Genomic DNA, 18,430 nt, shown 5'->3' on the forward strand with positions numbered 1-18,430 from the left:
CCGGTACGCCGGGCGGGTTTGGAGTAGAGGCCTCCTCGTCCTCGTCGTCCAGTTCTATCACCATGGGGGTGGTGTCGGCGTGGTCGTCCTGCTCTTCTGCCCTAAGCACCTCCTTGGACTCGTTCTCGGGGGGTGACAGTTGATCCGAGTGTGGCGGCGGTGTCTCGCAGCGTGCGGTGGTGCGGTGGTGGCCAGGGTGTCTGCCGAATGGGGCGGCGGAGACCTATGTCAGGTGGCTCTCGGCAGGCGGGCAGCAAGCGCGGGCGGCGCTCGGCACGGCCCAGCTCAAACATGCCGACATGCGGGCGTTTCGCGGCCCGTCGTGCCAGATGGATGGTAGGTGTCACTGTCTGAGTGACGGTCACGTGCGGTGGTGGGGCGGTTGGGCGTCCAGGAGCCGGGGCGTCGACCTGCAATGCGTCAGGCAGATGCAGGGAGCTCAGGTGACCCGGTAGCCGCAGTGACGTCACGGTGTGGTGGCGCGGTCGCTTTGAGGGCCAGAGTGCGCGTCGCCTTGGTGGCTGCTGTGGCAGGCTGGCCGAGGGGCGGCGTTGTGTCGCCTGTGGCGGCTTGAGTGCGCGTCGCCTCGGTGGCAGCTGTTGCAGGCCGGCCGAGGGACGGCGTCGTGGCGCCTCTGGAGGCAGGAGTGCGCGTCGCCTCGGCGGCTGCTGTGGCATGCCGGCCGAGGGGCGGCATTATGGCGCCTGTGGCGGCTTGAGTGCGCGTCACCTCAGTGGCTGCTGTGGCAGGCCGGGCGAGAGGCGGCATCGTGGCGCCTCTGGAGGAAGGAGTGCGCGTCGCCTCGGCGGCTGCTGTGGCAGGCCGGCCTAGGGGCGGCATCGTGGCGCCTGTGGCGGCTTGAGTGCGCGTCGCCTCGGCGTCTGCTGTGGCAGGCCGAGGGGCGGCGTCGTGGCGCCTGTGGCGGTTGAGTGCGCGTAGCCTCTGCGGCTGCTGTGGCAGGCCGGCCTATTGGCGGCGTCGTGCGGCCTCTGGAGCACAGAGGGCGCGCCGCTTCGGCAGCTGCTGTGGCAGGCTGTCCGAGGGGTGGCATCGTGGCGCCTCTGGAACACCGAGTGCGTGTCGCCTCGGCAGCTGCTGTGGCAGGCTGTCAGAGGGGCGGTATCGTGGCGCCTCTGGAGCACAGTGTGCGCATCGTAACGGCAGCTGCTGTGGCAGGCTGTCCGAGGGGCAGCGGCGTGGAGCCTCTGGAGGGCAGAGTGCGCGTCGCCTCGGCAGCTGTTGTGGCAGGCTGTCCGAGGGGCGGCGTCGTGGCGCCTTTAGCATTTTTGATTTTGCTTCAGGCGGTGATGAAGACGGCGTCGGCGTCGTGCGCGTCTGTCTCGTTTTGGCGGGCTCAATCCACCGGGCCTCGAAGCCAGGCGGGCACCGCGGGGCGAATCCCGGTGGTGGGGCCTCGCACAGGCGTCTCGGCGTCGTGGCCCTGGGCGTTTCGTTGTCCAGCGTCCCTTTACAGACCGCGTACTCGTGTGGCAGTGATGACGGCTGCATGACGTTGAAGCCAGGCGGTGGCGACGGTGTGGCGCGACGTGTCGGTGTCGAGTCTGGTGGCGTCCTGGATGAGGCATGTGTCGGAGACGACACGGGTTGCGACGGAATGGTCCTTCGCGGGACTGTGACAGTGGTCAGGTGCGGTGGCGAGGCCATCCCCGCGTCGTGAGGTGTCTCCGACACGAGGCGGGTTCGGGACGTCGGGGCAGACTGCGGTTGGACGGTCGGCGTCGTCCGTCGTTCGGTCGGCTTCGGCGGGTCAAGCGTCGTCACAGTCATGTTGAGTGGCATCAGGTCTGCGAGGGTTGTTGAGGCTGGTGGCTTTGGGCCCAGAGGCGGAGGGAGCAGGATTGCCAGCGAGAGGGTGACGAGCATCGGCGTCGGGACGGAAGGCGTCCTTGCTGACGCGTAGTGCGTCGGCGTGAGTGGCGTCAGGTCGATGAAGCATGGTCACGCTGGTGACGGTGTTTCCGGACTTGGTTCGGGAGGCGTCAGGTCTACAAGGGACGCCGAGGTTGGTGGCTCCGGGACAGGAGGCGGTGGGAGCGGGATTGCTTGCGTCAGGAAGCCGTGCGTCGGCGTCGGGACGGTAGGTGGTGGGAACATTGTACGTGACGGTGCGGATGTCGTCGGGACGTGCGTTCGTGGTACGTCATGCGTCGGCGTGAGTGGTGTCTCGATGTCGTGAATCGTCGCGGCGTATCGTAGGGGTTGAATTATTAAGGCACTGCCAAATACTGCACCTGGGTGGCTCGTTTTACGGTACATCGCGCGCACGTGAATGTGAAGGACTAGCGCTGTAAAGTCCCTTCACGCTCGTTGGTACAGCTACGATGCCATAGGCGGTCACATTCGTCGCAGTGGTAGCCCCTGCTACTTCCTCCGGGACACGACCGGTTTCCACACATGGTCATCCCGTATATGCGGTACTCTTCACAATAGCCGCACTCGTACCCAGCGGCGGTCCTGCCATATAATTACCCACTCGGGCAGGGGTGGAAACACCCGAAGCATTTGTCCGCATATATCTCTCCGCACTTATTGCTCCTGTTATTGTGCGTGTTTAGCGGTGTTGGTTCGTGCTTCTCACTCGTGGCTCGGTGTGCGCGGTGCAGAACTGCGCGCGGGGTCGCGTTTGCCGGCTGGGTAGGTGCCCGGACAGCCGCACAAAACGGAGGCCGAGAATGGCCGCGGCGGAGGTGGTGCGCAGATCGTTGTGCGCAGCGACGGCCGAGAGCGCCCGGACAGCCGCACAAAGCGGAGGTCGAAAACTGTCCGCGGCGGGGAAGGGGGTGCGGATGGGCGTGCGAGGCAACGGGCGAGGGCGCCCGGACACTTGCATAAAGCGGAGGCCGATGATTGCCGCTGTGGAGAGGGGGTCGGGCTGTGACGTAGGCTTTTGCGTCGCGTGTGGCGCTGGAGTGTCGAGCGGGGTGGGGGGGTGTTAAAGCCCCTTTGTCCGCTTGCTTCGTGCGCCAGCCTGTCTGGCCCTAAACAGTTTTGCCTGTTCAAAATGGCCGTCCTGTGTCCGTGCTGTGGCTTGGTCTGGCCGAAAAAAAAATCCGACTTGATAAAGGCTCAATTTTTTGCGTGTTATCGTGGTAGTTCTTGTAATTTTTGTGTGGAGAAAATCTTGATTTTTTCCTATCTTCGCCCCACGCAGCGGGCGCCAAATGCCGTCGTCCGGGGTCTCGGGCTCGAGTCCCGGTGCGTCTCCTAGCGGGAATGGCTGTTGTGAATGTAATGTTTCCGGTCGGGCGCCAGACTAGCTCTGTTTCTAGCCGATAGGTTGGTCGTGGGGTCGGTTGCCCTGCGTGGCCCACTAGGACCGTCGGCGGTGTTGCGTGGGTTATGAGGAATTAATTAGGCACTGAAGTAATGCAACAAGTGACATGCATCGTTTATTCCTGCGACTTTTGGTTTGGTGTAATATCGTTGATCACACACCACGTCGTACAGAAGGTGACGTCACACAATACAGAAGTTACACAATTACACAAAAATGAGTCTGAAAGTTACTTAATAAGACGTGGCCCAAGTTTACAAAAAAATGTTACACAAGGTTGCGTTACACAAGTTTATGAATGTTACGTGGAGATGCTTTGCACAAGTTTATGAATGTTACGTGGAGGTGCGTTGCACAAGTTTACAAAGGAAAACGCTCAGTTTCAAGGCGTAGTACAAAGTCACTAAATATTCCGTATTAGCGTGGCACTGGGCGTTATTGAGCCTGGTTACTCAAACGAGGGGTGAGGGTGATTGGAGGCGGCCAATCCCGTATATCTACGTATCTAGGCGGTGTTCGCATCCACGGTAGTGGAGCGCGGACTGCAGCTAAATTCGCTCAAAGTTCCCTTACGGGATGGTGTCAGTGCCGGAGCGACTGTTTTTAACTAAAGTTCTGTTCTTCGGGAGGCGGCCCGTGCCGTATGCTGAAACTACCCCGCTGACCAAGTGTGGTGCAGTTGGTTTTAAAAGTTATGCAGCCGGATTAAATCCTGGACCGAAAATGGACCGGGTACACACGGAGAGGTTAGTAAAAAAGAGGTTTTAAGAAGTGACTATAATTACCAGAAGTGAGTTTGATGCAGACAAAGGATGATGTCTCTCCGTGGGACGTGCGTCCGCCCCAGTCCACGAGTCGCGCTGTACTGGCGTCATGTCATGGCGCCCGGCCGAGGCTCGGTGGCCCTCGCGCCAGGGTTGACCTCGTTACGTTAGTTTCTAATGTGACATGTTAATAAGAGAATTTAAGGACGTTATATTCTTACATTAATTATTAAAGCTGAATCAAGATCACTCGTCCCTTCTACAAATTGAAATTAGTATGTTTAAGAATTATTACATTTAAATTTTACGTCACACCAGCGACTGTTCGTCTCTTGCCGGATTGCTCTGGTGGGGGTAATAACGCAACACAAGGGGTGAATAATTATGTCACATGGTCTAATTGACTAATTCAGGCAGAAGGCCGCCAGGGGGACACTCACACACGTATCGACGTATTTACACACGTGAGTGCCCGGGCACTCCTACGTCGCACTTTCTTTTACCAACTTTAAATTAATACGCAATACTGTTTAATAATCTGTGTTTGTTTTTGTAACGTGGTTGGTTGTAATGACAGTCTGTATATTAGGGGGGGGGGGGGGGGGCGGGTTCTACCTTGTTTGCTGGTGGCTCGCCTGACTCGGGTGGGCCATGGCTAGGGGCGCGTTCCGTTAGCGGGGTTGAATACTGGCGGTTGCAGGTCGGGCTCTAGGGTTGCCTTCGGTTGGACGACGTCAAGCTTTACAACTTATAATTGACCAAAATTGCACAGCTTAATGAAAAGTGCAGTATACTTGGAACTGCTCTTGCTAGATTTAATTTAAAATTTTGGGGATAAAGTGTCTGAATTCATCTTTATTGTGAATATGGCTGATATGTTATTTATTTATTGGTTTTTGCAGCTGATGTCCTGAAACTTCATAAAGTTACCCATATTGAGGTGAAGGAAACAATCTGCCTGTGGCTGCAACAGAGCAAAACAAGAGTAATGAGGAGGTAAAACTTTTGTTATTCTAACAACTTTATTTTAACAACTTTTTTATTGTAACATTGAAAGTTGTCCATGATTGTATTTTTGGCTAGTTGCCTTTTGTATACAATAAAATTAATTTTGAATTTTATTTTACAATTTTCAATTCTGGTAGTGGAATTTGGATTTCCAGATTTTTGTCTTATAAAAAATTCAGAACTACAGACTTTCTTTACATGATATTTCCCATCTGTGTATTTCTGCAACAAAAATTAAAATAAAATATATTTGGTTTTCAATTCAGTACTGCTTAATTTAACACTTGTTAAATTTTATTTGGAGCACAGTTTGAATGGAATTTTTACATAACTATGTAGTTTCTTTTTCTGCAATGTGATGATAAATTTACGTACGTGTTAATACTAGACTAGGATACAATGAAACCCCTTATTTGCACTGTTCGTGGGCACAAAGTAAAAAAGTGTAAAATAAGGGAAATGTATGGAAAATATTTTTTTGGTTATATAACTGTCATATTATACAACCTAAACATATTGCACTATCATATAAACATAACTATTCCTTATTATGAGTGTCTGAAGCATATCTAAAAATAATAATTGACATTTAATCTTTAATCTTATTTACATTCTGTGAAGTGTAGGTAAGCATTTTTAAAATACATACGTACTTTCATACTGTAGTTGGCAATTCATATCAGATGTTTGCAGATTGAGAATATTGATTAAAATGTCAATACATAAGGATGCAAAAGTTACATTAAAAAAAACATACAGCAAGTTTTACAAAAACCTTATTTCAGTATTTAAAAAAAAAATCGGTAAATATGTAGTGTACGGATTAGCGTCTGAAAAATTTTTAAAAATCTGAAATAACTTTCATTGTATGCTCTTTTACGTCCTCTTTTTATTACAGTCTGCGGAGATAAGAAATTCCAATTACTTTTGGAGATATCGCTGTTCTTATTTTGCAATACAAGACCATGTAATCATTTGACCGTCGCCATTTTATATTTTGCCGTGTCTGCGTGAATGCCTAAATAAAAGAAATTTTCCATTAGGTAAGGTTTGTTACATTATAAATACTTCAAAATAAACGGAAATTAAAAATAATATCAATTAATTTTACTTGTTGTGTAGTTTTAAGTATTTATAATGTAACTGACCTGTCCTAACAAAAAGGGACAAAGGTAGATTAGGTCAGGTCAGCTACATTATAAATACTTTGAAACTGAACGGACATTAAAAATAATAAAAGTAATTTTAATGGTTGTTTAGTTTTAAAGTATTTATAATGTAGCTGACCTGACCTAACAAACCGGGACAAAGGTTGAACAGTAGGAACTCACGTAATTTTCCGTTTATATGATGTAGTCGTTCACCTACGTCGCGGAAAAAAAATATCATACTTGTAAACAAGCAACCATGTTGAATGCCGCATGAGTGCACAGGATGAAAATTAAAAAATTCGATATCTCCTAAAGTATTTAAAATTTCTTATCTCCGCCAGGTTTAATGAAAAGAGGAAGTTAAAGAGCACAGAATAAATGTATTTTCGGAATTTTAAAATTTTTTTAAAAAAATTTTGCCCAAATATGAAAATTAAAAAATTCGATATCTCCTAAAGTATTTGGAATTTCTTATCTCCGCAGGCTGTAATGAAAAGAGGACGTAAAAGAGTATATAATAAAAGTTATTTCAGATTTTTAAAAAAATTTTGACGCTGATCCGTACACTACATATTTACCAAAAATTCCAATGGTCATTTAGTCATTTGAAATTGTCAATCCAACCAATGAATATATGAAACTCATCAATTCGGGGCCATGTAGCTAAAATTGCGCCTTTTGTCTAATCAAAACACAGTTAATGGGTCATTCCAGGGCCCTTGTACCCACCAACCATTCCTTCTAAAGTACCTACTTTAATTTCCTTATATTTTGATTCACTAATGTATTTTATATGTATTAGAAACACCACAACTGGGATGCAGTTTCTTCAATCATTTCGCGATTTTTTACAATTTTGTTCAGAGTGGAAATCGGCACGCCTAACCTTTCAGTGAGTGAAACACAAGTTTCTGTGTCATTGTTCATGCACTAAGTTGAGTTTTTCATCAATCTAAAATGTTTTCCTTGTTTTTTACATGCTACCATCTTGTAAAAAACGTACAGATAAAAGTCAAAAATTTTTCCTTATTTACAATAATTATTTATTGCTGAAAAAGTTAGACGTTGACTAAGATTAACACCAGAAATAAATAATGTACATAATTCTGTATGTATAAGTACTAACAAACACAAAGAATTTCTATAAATTGTAGCTCTAGCGTCATGTGCTAATGTTTTCTCGAAGCGTGCTTTTACTAGGCTAGTGTTGGCAACTTGTAAACGCAGTTTTTAATTTCACGTTTCACATGTTTATTCTCAGACAATTCTTTTACAGTTTCATCATGTATGGCGATTGCACCAAGTTGCTTGTGTGTTACGTGTTACATGATTTAACTAGCATGATGGATGCAATTTTTGAGATGTAATTCACGGGACCTGAAGAATATTGTGCAAAAATTGGGAATTGTAAATAACGGTAACGTAAATAAGGGGTTTCACTGTACTAAAATTCATAACAAGCTAAATGAGTGTGCACAATTTAAAGATGTGCTAAGTGAGAGATTGGTTTAACTACATGTGTATTAATCACTTTGGCTATTATGTTACTAAATAAAAATATGTCTTTGCATCACCCATTTATTGTGTACTCAGAATCGTACACAGAGTTTTAGCATGATCTCATTATTTTAGGTTGGCTCTTGTGGACATTGAGACTGTGTTTGGCAGTTCATATGTGTTGGAGAAATCTAAGAAAGAATATGGGATATAATTGGTAGCTAAATATGTCAAATCTAATTTGTGGTTCCAGTATATATCTACATGTCAATATAGAACTGGCTAAAACAGTATCATAAAAGTACCGTAGACTATTGGTCTGTATATAGGGCGACCATTTTTACTTAAATGAGAGATGTGAAAATTGGAAGTTGCCTTATTTTCGCACGCTAGACGAGACAAGTGGTACTTCAGAGGAAGGAAGTAGCTCTGAAAATGACCACAACTTTTTTTATAGAAAGTACGTTTAATTGAAAATAGAGTACACCAAAGCACACAAATCTATTTAAATTAATAAGTTGTGAAACTAAAACATATTATGATCAACTTAAAATAGAAAAACAAAAAACCTAAGTATTTCAAACTAGAGGCAGAGTATAATGCATAATTATTGTCGTAAGTCTTAGTACACACTAAGAAATAGTGTGACGATGCGGGCTATGAAATGTAGTTTACTCGGAACGAGATCGCGCACACTGCAACAATCGGCGAGCTATCGATAGTGGTCGGCGACGAAGATGGGACGTGTAAAAAGTTATAACTTTTGAAAACATCTTTTAAAAAATTGACACAATAAATTAGTAAGCAGTGATATTTAAACTAATAATTAGTTTTGGTTTTAAATTACATTGTTTCTTACGAGACTAGAAACTTAAAGTTAAACCCTTTGCCATCGTCCGGGGTCTCGGGCTCGAGTCCCGGTGTGGCTCCTAGCGGGAATGGCTGTTGTGAATGTAATGTTCCCGGGTGGGCGCCAGACTAGCTCTGTTTCTAGTCGATAGGTGGGTCGTGGGGTCGGTTGCCCTGCGTGGCCCACTAGGACCATCGGCGGTGTTGCGTGGGTTATGAGGAATTAATTAGGCGCTGAAGTAATGCAATAAGTGACATGCGTCGTTTATTCCTGCGACTGTGGGTTTGGTGTAATACCGTTGATCACACACCACGTCGTACAGAGGGTGACGTCACACAATACAGAAGTTACACAATTACACAAAAATGAGTCTGAAAGTTACTTAATAAGAGGTGGCACAAGTTTACAAAAAAATGTTACACGACGGTGAGTTACACAAGTTAATGAATGTTACGTGGAGGTGCATTGCACAAGTTTATGAATGTTACATGGAGGTGCGTTGCACAAGTTTACAAAAGAAAACGCTCAATTTCAAGGCGTCGTACAAAGTCACTAAATATTCCGTATTAGCGTGGCACTAGGCGTTTCTGAGCCCGGTTACTCAAACGAGGGGTGAGGGTGATTGGAGGCGGCCAATCCCGTATATCTACGCATCGAGGCGGTGTTCCCGTCCACGGTAGTGGAGCGCGGACCGCAGCTAAATTCGCTCAAAGTTCCCTTACGGGATGGTGTCAGTGCCGGAGCGACTGGTTTTAACTAAAGTTCTGTTCTTCGGGAGGCGGCCCGAGCCGTATGCTGAAACTACCCCGTAGACCAAGTGTGGTGCAGGGGGTTTTAAAAGTTATGCGGCCAGATTAAGTCCTGGACCGAAAATTGGACCGGGTACGCACGGAGAGATTAGTAAAAAAGAGGTTTTAAGAAGTGACTATAATTACCAGAAGTGAGTTCGATGCAGACAAAGAATGATGTCTCTCCATGGGACGTGCGTCCGCCCGGTCCACGAGTCGCGCTGTACTGGCGTCATGTCATGGCGCCCGGCCGAGGCTCGGTAGACCTCGCGCCAGGGTTGACCTCGCCACGTGGGGGCGCCCCTAGCTTCGGCAGCAGCTCCAGCCAGGTGGTGCTCGCGGTGGCCGCAGCTGGTAGGGCCTGCGTACTGGGCCCAGGTCGTCCCACGTCGAACAGCCGGGTGTCGGTTCGTCGGAGTGGTCCGGCAGCTGGTAGGGCCTGCGCTCTGGACTTGGTCGTCCCACGTCGATCACCCGGGTGTTGGCCTGTTGGCGTCGTCCCTCGGCGCCTGGTACGGCGCGGATGGGTACAGCCTCCTCTCCCGTTCCGGTATGCCGGGCGGGTCTGGAGTAGAGGCCTCCTCGTCCTCGTCGTCCAGTTCCATCACCATGGGGGTGGTGTCGGCGTGGTCGTCCTGCTGTTGTGCCCTAAGCATCTCCTCGGACACGTTCTCGGGGGGTGACAGCTGCCAGGTGGCTCTCGGCAGGCGGGCAGCAAGCGCGGGCGGCGCTCGGCACGGCCCGGCTCAACCTTGCCAACATGCGGGCGTTTCGCGGCCCGTCGTGCCAGACGGATGGTAGGTGTCACCGTCTGAGTGACGGTCACGTGCGGTGGTGGGGTGGTCCGGCATCCAGGTGCCGTGGCATCGACCTGCATTGCGTCAGACAGATGCAGGAAGCTCAGACGACCCGGTAGCCGCGGTGACGTCACGGTGTGGTGGCGCGGTCGCTTTGAGGGCCAGAGTGCGCGTCGCCTTGGTGGCTGCTGTGGCAGGCTGGCCGAGGGGCGGCGTCGTGGTGCCTCTGGAGGCAGGAGTGCGCGTCGCTTTGTTGGCTGCTGTGGCAGGTCGGCCGAGGGGCGGCATCATGGCGCCTCTGGAGGCAGGAGTGCGCATCGCCTCGGCGGCTGCTGTGGCAGGCCGGCCGAGGGGCGGCATCGTGGCGCCTGTGGCGGCTTGTGTGCGCGTCGCCTCGGCGGCTGCTGTGGCAGGCCGGCCGAGGGGTGGCGTCTTGGCGCCTCTGGAGCACCGAGTGCACGTCGCTTCGGCAACTGCTGTGGCAGGCCGGCCGAGGGGCGGCGTCGTGGCGCCTCTGGAGCACAGAGGGCGCGTCGCTTCGGCAGCTGCTGTGGCAGGCTGTCCGAGGGGCGGCGGCGTGGCGCCTCTGGAACACCGAGTGCGCTTCGCTTCGGCAGCTGCTGTGGTAGGTTGTCCGAGGGGCGGCGTCATGGCACCTCTGGAGCACAGAGGGCGCTTCGCTTCGGCACCTGCTGTGGCAGGCTGTCCGAGGGGCGGCATTGTGGCGCTTCTGGAGAGCAGAATGCGCGTCGCCTCGGCAGCTGCTGTGGCAGGCTGTCCGAGGGGGGGCGTTGTGGCGCCTCTGGAGGGTAGAGTGCGCGTCGCCTCGGCAGCTGCTGTGGCAGGCTGTCCGAGGGGCGGCGTCGTGGCGCCTCTGGAGCACAGAGTGCGCGTAGTCTCGGCAGCTGCTGTGGCAGGCTGTCCAATGGGCGGCGTCGTGGCGCCTTTAGCGTTTTTGATTTTGCTTCAGGCGGTGACGAAGACGGCGTCGGCGTCGTGTGCGTCTGTCTCGTTTTGGCGGGCTCAATCGACTGTGCCTCGTAACCAGGCAGGCACCGCGGGGCGAATCCCGGTGGCGGGGCCTCGTACAGGCGTCTCGGCGTTGTGGCCCTGGGCGTTTCGCTGTCCAGCATCCATTTTGAGACCGCGTACACGTGTGGCAGTGACGACGGCTGCATGATGTTGAAGCCAGGCGGTGGCGACGGTGTGGCGCGACATGTCGGTGTCGAATCTGGTGGCGTCCTGGATGAGGCATGTGTCGGAGACGACGCGGGTTGCGTCGGAATGGTCCTTCGCGGGACTGTGACAGTGGTCAGGTGCGGTGGCGAGGCCATCCCCGCGTCGTGAGGTGTCTCCGACACGAGGCGGGTTCGGGACGTCGTTGCAGACTGCGGTGGGACGGTCGGCGTCGTGCGTCGTTCGGTCGGCTTCGGCGGGTCAAGCGTCGTCACAGTCGTGTTGAGTGGCGTCTGGTCTACGAGGGTTGTTGAGGCTGGTGGCTTTGGGCCCGGTGGCGGAGGGAGCAGGATTGGCGGCAAGAGAGTGACGAGCGTCGGCGTTGGGACGGAAGGCGTCCTTGGTAAGGCGTAGTGCGTCGGCGTGAGTGGCGTCAGGTCGATGAAGCGTGGTCTCGCTGGTGACGGTGTTTCCAGACTTGGGTCGGGAGGCATCAGGTCTACAAGGGACGCCGAGGTTGGTGGCTCCGGGACAGGAGGCGGTGGGAGCGGGATTGCTGGCGTCAGGAAGCCGAGCATCGGCGTCGGGACGGTAGGTGGCGGGAACATTGTACGTGACGGTGCGGATGTCGTCGGGACGTGCGTTCTTGGTACGTCATGCGTTGGTGTGAGTGGTGTCTCGATGTCGTGAATCGTCACAGCGTATCGTAGGGGAGGAATCGTTAGCGTCGCTGCCGAATACTGCACCTGGGTGGCTCGTTCTGCGGTTAATCGCGCGCACGTGAATGTGAAGGACTGGTGCCTCAAAGTCCCTTCACACTCGTTGGTACAGCTACGATGCCATAGGCGGTCACATTCGTCGCAGTGGTAGCCCCCGCTACTTCCTCCGGGACACGACCGGTTTCCACACATCATCATCCCGTATATGCGGTACTCTTCACAATAGCCGCACTCGTACCCAGCGGCGGTCCTGCCGTATAAGTACCCACTCGGGCAGGGGTGGTAACACCCGATGCATTTGTCCGCATATATCTCTGCGCACTTTGTGCTCCTGTTATCGTGCGTGTTTAGTGGTGTTGGTTCGTGCTTCTCGCTCGTGGCTCTGTGTGCGCGGGGCAGGTCTGCGCGCCGGGTCGCGCACGCCGGCTGGGCAGGTGCCCGGGTCAGCCTCACAAAACAGAGGCCGAGTATGGCCGCGGCGGAGGTGGTGCGCAGATCGTTGTGCGCAGCGACGGCCGAGAGCGCCCGGACAGCTGCACAAAGCGGAGGTCGAAAACTGTCCGCGGTGGGGGAGGGGGTGCGGATGGGCGTTAGAGGCAATGGGCGAGGGCGCCCGGACACTCGCACAAAGCAGACGCCGATGATGGCCGCTGTGGAGGGGGGAGGTCGGGCTGTGACGTAGGCTTCTGCGACGCGTGTGGTGCTGGAGCGTCGAGCGGGGTGGGGGGGTGTTGAAGCCCCTTTGTCCGCTTGCTTCGTCGCGCCAGCCTGTCTGGCCGTACTTACTTTTGCCTGTGCAAAATAGCCGTCCCGTGTCCGTGCTGTGGCTTGGCGTGGCCGGAAAAAAAAATTATGACTTAATAATGGCTCAAATTTTTCGTGTTTTCGTGAGAGTTTTTGTAATTTTGTGTGGAGAAAATCTTGATTTTTCTATCTTCGCCCCACGCAGCGCGCGCCAAATGCCGTCGTCAGGGTCTCGGGCTCGAGTCCCGGTGTGGCTCCTAGCGGGAATGGCTTTTGTGAATGTAATGTTTCCGGGTGGGCGCCAGACTAGCTCTGTTTCTAGTCAATAGGTGGGTAGTGGGGTCGGTTGCCCTGCGTGGCCCACGAGGACCGTCGGCGGTGTTGTGTGGGTTATGAGGAATTAATTAGGCGCTGAAGTAATGCAATAAGTGACATGCGTCGTTTATTCCTGCGACTGTGGGTTTGGTGTAATACCGTTGATCACACACCACGTCGTACAGAGGGTGATGTCACACAATACAGAAGTTACACAATTACACAAAATGAGTCTGAAAGTTACTTAATAAGACGTGGCACAAGTTTACAAAAAAATGGTACACAGGGTTGCGTTACACAAGTTTATGAATGTTACGTGGAGGTGCGTTGCACAAGTTTACAAAAGAAAATGCTCAGTTTCAAGGCTTCATACAAAGTCACTAAAAATTCCGTATTAGCATGGCACTAGGCGTTTCTGAGCCTGGTTACTCAAACGAGGGGTGAGGGTGATTATAGGCGGCCAGTTCCGTATATCTACGTATCGAGGCGGTGTTCGCGTCCACGGTAGCTAAATTCGCTCAAAGTTCCCTTACGGGATGGTGTCAGTGCCGGAGCGACTGTTTTTAACTAAAGTTCTGTTCTTCGGGAGGCGGCCCGTGCCGTATGCTGAAACTTCCCCGCAGACCAAGTGTGGTGCAGGGGGTTTTAAAAGTTATGCGGCCAGATTAAGTCCTGGACCGAAAATTGGACCGGGTACGCACGAGGTTAGTAAAAAAGAGGTTTTAAGTAGTGACTATAATTACCAGAAGTGAGTTCGATGCAGACAAAGGATGATGTCTCTCCATGGGACGTGCGTCCGCCCCGGTCCACGAGTCGCGCTGTACTGGCGTCATGTCATGGCGCCCGGCCGAGGCTCGGTGGCCCTCGCGCCAGGGTTGACCTCATTACGTTAGTTTCTAATGTGACATGTTAATAAGAAAATTTAAGGGCGTTAAATTCTTACGTTAATTATTAAAGCTGAATTAAGATCACTCGTCCCTTCTACAAATTGAAGTTAGTATGTTTAAGAAATATTTCATTTAAATTTTACGTCACACCAGCGACTGTTCGTCTCTTGCCGGATTGCTTTGGTGGGGGTAATAACGCAACACAAGGGGTGAATAATTATGTCACATGGTTCAATTGACTAATTCAGGCAGAAGGCCGCCAGGGGAACACTCACAAACGTATCGACGTATTTACACACGTGAGTGCCCGGGCACTCCTACGTCGCACTTTCGTTAACCAATTTTAAATTAATACACAATACTGTTTAATAATCTGTGTTTGTTTTTGTAACGTGGTTGGTTGTAATGACGGTCTGTTTATTTGGGGGGGGGGGCGGGTTCTACCTTTGTTGCTGGTGGCTCGCCTGACTCGGGTGGGCCATGGCTAGGGGCGCGTTCCGTTAGCGGGGTTGAATACTGGCGGTTGCAGGTCGGGCTTTAGGGTGGCCTTCGGTCGGACGACGTCAGCTTTTAAAAAAAATAGTTTGTCGTACTATGAAAATGGTGGGACCAATTCATTCAACCATTTTGGACGGGAAATCGTAGACATTGTGCAATTTAAATTTTAAATGAGATTCACTATCATTTTAATTACTGTACTTTCTGATTATAACTACTAAACTGCCTGACAACAACTTGAAAACCGATTTTTTTTCTCGTTGTTTTATCCTGTCATGTTTACTATTTACTACGTACACAAAGCACCGGGAACCGAACAGCTGGGCCAAAAACATCATGCAACGGTTATGTGAAATAATTTTTTCCAAATTTTAACGCCCTAGCCCTAAAATAACAGTGCGACAATTACACATGCGCGACGATTATATGATAAAACACAGTAAATATTTTGTAATTGTTTTCTTTTGACTTTTGGGGTAGGCCATTCAAATTTTTTTTCAAAAAAGTAATAAGATAAATAGACATAATAAACTGTTATACATCAGTCAACACAAATAGGATTTGTCACACAAAAGTAATGAATGAATAATGAATTTTTACATTTGTTTGGCCTCCTTAAACTGCAGGTTGCCTGATATTAGGGGGTCGCCTTACATTCGGGCCAATACACACATATTTTGTTTTAGAGTATGTAATAGCATATGTATTGTCTGCCCTATTTTTATGCTAGCGATGTTGTTGATTGTTAGTATGTAATTTGTGCAGTAAAATGTTAAAACCTTATGACTTAATCTGAAAACAACAGATATTTATTGAAATCCAGTAATAAGTAGAAGCATGTGTCATTGTTGGCATTTCAATAAATATCTGTTGTTTTCAGATTAAGTCATAAGGTTTTAACATTTTACTGCACAAATTACATACTAACAATCAACAACATGGCTAGCATAAAAATAGGGCAGACAGACATATGCTATTACATACTCTAACAAAATATGTGCGTATTGGCCCGAATGTAAGGCGACCCCCTAATATCAGGCAACCTGCAGTTTCAGGAGGCCAAACAAATGTAAAAATTCATTAGTCATTACTAGAGGCACGATTATATGGTAATGCGCGATAAAACGATAATGCGCGATATATATTTATATATATTTATATATATATATATCGCGCATATATATATATATTTGTTCCAGAGGAAACAGGAACCAGCAACAAGGACCAGCTGAAAATGATCCAGGCCACTAAAATTATATATGATACTATAGTAGATTGCTTATTGTATAAATTATAATATTAATAATTTTTTAGTAACTGTAATATGCTTTGACTTATTTCTCCTTTTGTTTGTCATCTCTGTTCTTACGTTATTTAATTTTGTAATACAGTTGACCCCTGGTTATCCTGTGTAATGACTGGCAAGGGGTCAATGGATGATTGAAAAAACTGTTAAAGTGATGTTTTGGGAAATATTTTATCCCGACCTCAAGACAAACTCTGTAACACCCGTCCCTCATAGTTACACCCCAATTTGTTTTAGGAAAACAGTTTACTAATAAAAAACTGATTAAACAACCTCAATTTAAATTCTAAATAAAAATATAACTGTCTTGCTTTATCAGCAGAGCTGCTGTTGACAAGCAAAATCTCATAATGTAAAAGTTGGCTAAACACTCAATTTTTTAAAAAATAGACAATGAAGGAAGCGAATAGGTATTATAAGGAAAGAGCAGAATACTTTTTGTTGACTTTGTCACATTTACTTCCGACATTTACTCATACTTATAACTACTTTGAGAAATTCCTTGTGAAAAGTTGTATAAGATTTAGGCTTAAGTTTAATACATTACCAAATTACATAATACTATTAAGTTAGGTTATTGAATTCTTACAAGCTGTTTTGCTATATTTGTGTTGCACACATTTCAATACATCTCATAAGGTCCAGAACTTTATGTAACTTAAAAGTTAGAGATTTAATGAATGATGTGGTTTCTATATTCACATGTCTGTAATTAAATTATTAGTAATTAAGATCATAACAATGAAGCAAGTGTATGTCTAGCATACACTACTTTAAACAATGTATATTCTGAACCAGCAACTGAGTGGTCATCTTTCTTTTGAAGTATTATACCAATGACAGCAATTTTATAGTGTTAATGCAAGAAAACTTTGTAACTAGGAAATATGGAGTATGTTTTAAAGTGATAAAATGGCACTGAATCTGGATTGTTTGCATTATTGATATGCAACATTAAAACTCAATTATTTTTTCATTAAATTTTCTTCAAAATCTTAATATGTGCAATTATCTGGTATCCATATATAGTTTACTATGGTTTTAATAAAAAAAAAATTACCGTAGGTGTTGTTTTCTGAAACACCAAAATACAACAGAAAGTTTTGTAAATTATTATCTTTTGCATACACCTTTTGGGTCTCAAGCCTAAATCTTTTTTATTTCATCAACTTACCTAGCAATTGTTTAAGCTAGTATTACCACACAAATTGTAGTTGAATTCATTGCAGCTGACTCTGGGTAATATTCCTTTTGGATATTGTTGACTGAACAATATATAAGCGAGATTTTAGGTTGTATTCTTTTACCCCTGCCTACCCTTGCCTTAAGGATATCATGGCAAGACTGGCACAAGTTTGTCGCGACAAGCCTAAGTTTGCCGCGACAAGCCTGGCGCAAGCTAGTCGCAGCAAGCATTATGCAAGCTTGTCGTGGCAAGCCTGCCACAAGCTTGTCGCAGCTAGGGTTACCAGACGTCCGGCAAAAGGAGGACATGTCCTCCTTTTTATGTATTTTTTTGTGTCCAGCCGGATTTTTCTTAATGCTCCAAAATGTCCGGCTTTTTTATGAAGTGAGATAATTCCTGCAGTTACACTCTGAGTAAAGCGCGCGGTGCGCGTTAATGCGCTGTCCGCAGAGTCACCCCACTAGTAAGTAGTTCTATGACAGCTTGACAGGTAGCAGCACATGCAGAAGCACGTGTTTTTAATATGCTGTATATGCGTAGTTTGTTTGATTCTTTATACTAAAACTGTATTAAATGCCAAAATATTGTAAAATATCGTACTCCATTGTAATTAATTCATGGCTTTTTTAAAAAAAAATAAATATATTGTCCTCCTTTTTAGTGAAATGTCCTCCTTTTGCGAGGTGAATGTCCTCCTTTTCTGTTATCAGTGTCTGGTAACCCTAGTCGCAGCAAGCATTATGCAAGCTTAATGCGGCTAGCTTGCTGCAAGCTTGAATCAAGCTTGCCATGTTAAGCTTGCGGCAAGCTTGTAGGCTTGTCGTGGCAAGCTTGTTGCAAGCTTTATATGGCAAGCTTGCTGCAAGCTTGTCATGTGTAAACTAGCTTAGCTTGAATCAAGCTTGATTCAAGCTAACACACTTGTCATGACAAGCTTGATTCAAGCTTGCAGGCTTGACATGGCAAGCTTAATTCAAGCTTGAATCAAGCTTATTTTGCTATCTGGGATATATCAGTAATTCATTGGTGTTTGATTCCAGATGGTGTAATAATTATTGTATTTGAATAAAAATTGGTCCAATTGGATATAAAATAAATATTTTATTCACCAAATTAATTAAAGTACCTCAAAGAATCCACTTTAATATATATTCAACCAAACCCATACAGCACAAAATGTTACAGATATGTTTCAGAAATATAACTTTTGAAACATTGTAACATGTTTGAAACATTTCGCAACCTACCTGAAACATCTCGGATATATTTCAGAAACGTCAAAATGTCCGCCCTGTGAAATATTTCAATGAAACCTCCCTGCAACATCAAATGGTAATGTTTCTGAAATGTTTCCACTAATGTCCCATCAATATTTCTGAAACATTTAACCGAAATATTTCCATAAATGTTCTGAAATACATATAAAATGTATCATGTGACCCAAAATAC

The sequence above is a fragment of the Bacillus rossius genome, chromosome 1, assembly GCF_032445375.1.
Source record: "Bacillus rossius redtenbacheri isolate Brsri chromosome 1, Brsri_v3, whole genome shotgun sequence".
Classification (NCBI taxonomy): domain Eukaryota; kingdom Metazoa; phylum Arthropoda; class Insecta; order Phasmatodea; family Bacillidae; genus Bacillus; species Bacillus rossius.